Raw genomic sequence first — 5,437 nt, forward strand, 5'->3', positions numbered from 1 at the left:
TAAGGCGATGGCACTTAAGCGGCTTGCACAGTGGATATTCGACCCAAGCTCTGATACCAGTGGTTAGACCAGAGCATACATAACACACAACAAATTTATACTCAGCGACTTAGATGGCAAAAGCAGAGAATAATTCACAAAGACAAACAAATGGAGAAACAACAAAATTACTCAGTCAGAAACAGCGGAATAGATAAAACAATCATTAGAGAACAGAAATCACTTGAGAAATTACAAATTTATAGAGACAAAAGAAGAATCTACAATCTTGTAGGTGATTCAAATGGAGATTTGGAATGATCTAGAAACTAATGGCGGTGGAGAAAAATCTAAAATCCTGCATGTGATTCTAAAAACCACTGACGATGTAAAACGATCTAAAATCCTGTATGAATTTAACTTCACACTTAATATATCAAACCCCACCCAAAATGGCAGCAAGTGGCGATAAATAGAGTGTCGTGCTTTCAAATAATCCTGGTGAGTGCGTTGCTGCTGTGTGACACTGACCCAAGAGTTTTCCCAAAAAAAAAAAAAACGAATTGGGTTTTTAGTGGATGCCCATAAAAGCGTGTTTTGTGGACGCTAGGCTTCAAATATTATTGGGTTTTTAGTGGATGCCCATAAAAGCGTGTTTTGTGGACGCTAGGCTTCAAATATTATCTGCTTCTTCTCTTCGCCTTTGTCTAAATTCTCTGTTAGATCAAAGCTCACTCCGGGAATCAATCCTCCCGAGTGAATCAATCCTCCCGAATTCAAGACGCGGGCACTCCTGAGATCCAGAGCTTCTCTCACTAGCAAAACTCCTTGGACCATAAAAGCAAAGATGGCGGGCAATGCTGCAAAGAGTACCTCGGCCAAGGGAGCTGCCGGGCCGCTGCCCCTTGTGTCTGTGAACCATATATCCCTGGTATGCCGATCTGTTGAGGATTCTATGGATTTTTATGAAAATGTTCTCGGTTTCTTTCCTATTAAGAGGCCCGGATCATTTAACTTCGATGGAGCATGGTAAGTGGATAAACAAATACACATGGCCATGGTAAGATGCCAGGATCTACATGGGGAAATGGAGTGTGCCAATAATTTCTTTTGGGAATTGTGTTGATCTCACTATTGTTTTCCCTGTAGGCTCTTCAGCTATGGAATGGGGATACACTTGCTGCAGAGTCCTAGTCCAGACTCAATTCCCAAGAAACAGGGGATCAACCCCATGGATAATCACATGTCCTTTCAGGTATGTTTACAGAACGAAAGTCTCACTCCCCAAAGAAAACAAAACGATATTTTCACTTCACATAAAGATCAAATCCTGTGGGGTCTGGTTGCTTTCACATATCAAACCACTTTTCGACAGGAAAATAGCTTTGGCAACCGCTGTTAAAGAGAGTCCGTTTTTCTTAAATGTATATGACAAGAATCCCTACGTGAACAGTGCTTTCTGAGTGGTTCCGTTTTTATTTTAAATATGCTGATTGTATAAAACGTTACACGGTAAATGATTATCCAGAAATTTACAGGGCAGATGATTATCTAGAAATTTAGAGGGTAGGTTATTGAAAAAGTAGGTTAATAATTGAATAAATAAATTAGTAAGTGCTGAATGTTGAAAGATTTCTCTGTGCAAATAGGATTTTCTACTTTATGAAACTCAAAAAACCAGTATCCAATTATTTTACATTTTAAGGTTTATGGTTGAAATTGAGCGAAGCAATTTGTGGTCAAATCTTGATTTTTTCGTTCTTTAAATTTGGTTTTTGACTATATATATATATATATGGATTCATACACCCTGAAAATTTTCTGGGGCATTAGAATTGTGGAGAGTTGACAACTTAAACTTATGGTTCTAATAAATCCAAATTCTCTGCATAATTTTGGGCAATTCCACCAAAAGAATATACCTCAAAAGGCCCAAAGTGTATAACAGGGAGACTAGGGCATAAAAAAATTTAAATATAGTGTTATACATTAGTATACTTCTCAGATATCTAGAAGATCATCCTCATCTGTATTGTATTGTAAATTCATAATTTTTCTGAATTTTAAAGTCAATTGTTTGACTTGGCTTCTATCCATTATCAATTATTATAAATTTGAAAAATCTGAAAATCAAATATTTAACTTCATTTTTATTCATTCATGAGTCTACCATCAAAATAAATCAAATTTAATTTAATAAATATGAAAATATGTATTTTACTCAATATAATTTTTCATTTCACACTTTTAAAAGGGCCCAAATTACTTATTTACCAGGCGAAAGAAAAATTCAAAACCAAAGCAACAGTACCATACATGCCATTTAAATGTCTCCTGTAAGCTACATAATTTGATTACCATACCATTTAAGCTATATAATTTGATTACCATACCATTTAAATGTTTTGTTTGGTTACTGAGATTCACTTGTAATGGTTAATTTATCTGTCTCCTGTGAGCTATATAATTTGATTACCTACCATTTAAATGTTTTGTTTGGTTACTAAGATTCACTGGTAAGTGGGAAATGATTCATCTAGAAACCTCTATGACGTTGAAAAATGTGTCTCATAATATTTTTTGGGGTTGATAGCAGGCTTCAAATAATTCCTGAAAAGAACATTAAAATAGTGTAAGAAACTATGCTGTTCAAGGACTTGGGCCAAAAAAATATTACTTATCTGATATTTCTTTATTGTCAGTGTGAGAGCATGCAGGTAGTGGAGAGCAAGCTTGTCGGGATGAACATCAAATTTATAAAACGCACCGTGGAGGAAGGAGGAGTTTATGTTGATCAACTCTTCTTCCATGACCCAGATGGTTTCATGATTGAGATCTGCAATTGCGAGAATTTACCAGTTGTGTTCTTGGGTTCTGCTTGCCCTCTCAACTGCCAATCCAATGTTTCTTCAAGTAATGCAGCACTCCAGCAGCAGCAGCAGCAGAGAGATCCACATCATGTGCACCAGTTGCTCCCATGTCTCACCAAATGCTCCGAGTTCCTTGAAAAAAAAGAAGCCTTTCAGCTTCTTCGCTGGGCCTTCCATCATAGATAGCAATAAAACTGTGTCTGTTTAGTTTTAGACGCAATCTGAGATTGTGAGTCAGTTATGCTGTGCCATGAGTTGTGAGTGCATTTCTTGCTCATCCCAAGAACTGGCGTGTGATGCTTCCTGGAATTTGCAAAATGACTTTGGGTCTTAGCATAGCGATCTACTACCATTTGATAATTCTTGACTTGATCGCTTCAACCACTCGGAAAGAGTATGCAATAGAGTAGGCTAGTTAGTAGTTTAGACTGAAATCATAATCATGTGAGTTGTCACTCTAAATTTATTCAACCTGTAAATATATATGACCATGCACGTTGAGTATTATTTATAAAAATATGTTATTTTGCAGTTATTAATTTTTTTTTTTAAATAAAATATATTTTTACAGTATTATAAAAATATGTTATTTTGCAGTTATTAATTTTTTTTTTTTTTAAATAAAATATATTTTTACAATGATATAGAATAAGGTACTCATAAGAGAAGCACGTGAGTGCATCATGTGTTGGTTGGGGCGGTTGGCTTTCGCACTCCTCAGCCACGTTCGATTCTTGCGGGAGCTGTGCGATGCTGCAGCGTATTTGTTTCGATGATGACGTAATTCTGCTCGGTTCGGCCATAAATGTTGTATGATGAAATCTGTTCGCTTCGGCGATATATGTTGTATGATGATTCTTCAGCGGGGATGCTTCTCCCCCACTGAAAAAAGGTACTCATAAGAGAAATGAAGCTATGAAAGCTCTATCTTGCGTTTGATAAAATAATTTAGATAATTTATTTTTACAATGATTTAAAATAAAATATATACAAGAAAAATAAAGAAATGGTAGTAATATATTTTATTTGAATGAAAGTAATATATTTTATTTGATTATAAAAAGGCAGTAGTTTAACTAGACTGTTTTTTGTTCTGAAAGTCATGGACATTCCGGCCATATTTTGAAAAAATCTGGCAAGAATTTTTGTAAATCCAAGTATAGTTGTTAAACTTCAAAATTTTAGGTTCATGTTTCTGATGGCACTGAATCCATTTCCACCATCAAAAACATGATTCAAACACTGCCTCTGCAAGATTTTTTGAAATTTTTTTGCCCGGATTCCGGCCACTTTTGGCCGTGTGGACAATTCCTCTGCCTCCATAGACGACTCCATTTTTTTTTTATGGTCACTTTAAATATATATACAAAATAGAAAAATTATCTACATAAAAATTATTTATTTTCCCTGTTACCCATACTAAAGTGAAAGCCTTTAAGTATTCTTAAGTGATTACTAATGTTTTAGGTGATTAATTAAGTGTAGGGATTTTATGCCATAAAAACAATATCATCAATATAATGAGAAGGATGATGACTATACTATCAAGAGATTTGGGCTAGTACAACTTACTTTTTCCAACCAACATTATAACATTCTAACTTCTCGATGTAAATGTCAACTTATCAATGTAAATGCCAAAAAAAGTACCAAATAGGAGACAACCTTGCTCCATTTAAATATTAAAATTAATATGTTCCTAAAATCTCTTAGTTTTCCTACACTTGGCAATGACATCTTCATATAGCCTTACAATAACAACTCTTAGTTCATGGGAACTTTTAGTTTTTCTAACTTTATTCCAAAAGTTAGTAAGTTAATCCCAAACATCCTGTCAAAAACTTTTCTAAAATTGATGAAACAACAAAAAAGATCAACTTTATTTAAATGATATCCCATAAAACCTACAAATTAGCTCTGAAATAATGGAAATTTCTACAAGATTATGATAAAATTTGGTAGAATTTTTTGAAAATCAGGTTTACAGCTGTCAAGTTTCAGGATTTTAGGTGCCCTAAAAATTTTTGATATTGCTAAATCCATTTCCACTATTAAAAAAAATTCAAACATTCCAGCATTCTGTTTTTTTGAAATTTTTTTGCTAACTTAAAAAGTACTTATAATACACTGCAATCAATACCTGCAGCAGTTTCAGAAATATCACTTATAATACACTGCAATCAATACCTGCAGGTTCAGATGATACAATATCTATACAGTGACGCACTGCAATCGTTGCAAAACAATAGGATACTAACTGATTTTCAAGATGCAAATGCACTCTCTTTCCATTTCGATAATTATAGGGAGAAGATGCGGGGGCCAATTAAAAACCCATGCTGCTAGCGGAGCATGCAGTTGAATAAAATATCTACCAAAATTTGTGCCAGTTTAAAAACGGAAGCGGTGAAACTCATGAGATCAGGGTTTAAATTATATTGAGTATATTGTTAGTTTAAAGGATAGATTTCTTCAAGTATGAGTTTTGCTTTTGCTAAAATTATAAAAAAATTAGTATATTTGGTTTGCAGATTATTAGATGTACTCTTGGTGTTATAGTGGCCACTACCAGAATTGATTCTGGGTTT

General features: G+C 34.3%; 1 pseudogene across 1 annotated transcript; it reads left to right on the forward strand.

Moving 5' to 3' along the window:
- Positions 1–603: 603 nt before the first annotated feature.
- Positions 604–3,382, forward strand: LOC149162966 (glyoxylase I 4-like; annotated as a pseudogene). The gene is made up of 3 exons (XR_016261960.1): positions 604–1,008; positions 1,129–1,234; positions 2,682–3,382. The product of XR_016261960.1 is annotated as a glyoxylase I 4-like (transcript).
- The last annotated feature ends 2,055 nt before the right edge of the window (positions 3,383–5,437 follow it).

The sequence above is a fragment of the Pinus tabuliformis genome, chromosome 5_2 (assembly GCF_031772625.1).
Source record: "Pinus tabuliformis cultivar Carrire ecotype Pingquan chromosome 5_2, CPIR1, whole genome shotgun sequence".
In the NCBI taxonomy this organism is placed as follows: Eukaryota; Viridiplantae; Streptophyta; class Pinopsida; order Pinales; family Pinaceae; genus Pinus; species Pinus tabuliformis.